The sequence below is a fragment of the Octopus bimaculoides genome, unplaced genomic scaffold, assembly GCF_001194135.2.
Source record: "Octopus bimaculoides isolate UCB-OBI-ISO-001 unplaced genomic scaffold, ASM119413v2 Scaffold_51832, whole genome shotgun sequence".
Taxonomy (NCBI): Eukaryota; Metazoa; Mollusca; class Cephalopoda; order Octopoda; family Octopodidae; genus Octopus; species Octopus bimaculoides.
Genome location: NW_026312583.1, coordinates 1 through 610, shown reverse-complemented (window position 1 = coordinate 610; position 610 = coordinate 1). Strand labels below are relative to the sequence as shown.

Below are 610 nucleotides of genomic sequence, written 5' to 3'. Positions count from 1 at the left end.
CAGGATCGGGATCATCCTTCTCATCGTCTTCTGTACAATATCTTGTTTATTAATCATTATCATCATTATCGATCCTTATTAGCACCATCTTCATCAACGCCATCCTCCTCCTCATTATTATCATCACCATCACCATCATCATTATCCCTCATCATAATATTCTGCAGCAGCAATATTATCACAACCACCACCAACATCATCAACTTAATCATTATTTTCATCGTCATTCCTCATCATCAGTCATATTATTTCCATCTTCTTCATCTAATTCTTTCGCGTCCACTTTTTTTTCTACTTCTGCACCTAATTGTCAAATCTCTTGTATACTCTTATCAATTTTTACTTTTTTTACTTAACAGAAACCTACGTAATAATAAAATCTCGGTTATTGAACGAGGATCCCTTGAAGATCTTACCAGTTTACGGACTTTGTAAGTTGGATCAGTTTCGTTGAAGATATTTCTCTGACTATATACTCCTAAATATTTGGTGTCTTGCTATCGTTATTCTCCATTACTTTATACTACACTAACTCACATTCTCTCCCTATAGGTATGTGTTAATGTGTGTGTGTGTGTATATATATATATGTGTGTGTGTGTGTGTGTGT

General features: G+C 34.4%; 1 pseudogene; it reads left to right on the top strand.

Moving 5' to 3' along the window:
• LOC106875692 (NADH-ubiquinone oxidoreductase chain 5-like) overlaps positions 1 to 431 on the top strand; it is a 6,705-nt pseudogene extending 6,274 nt beyond the window's left edge.
• Positions 432 to 610: the final 179 nt, after the last annotated feature.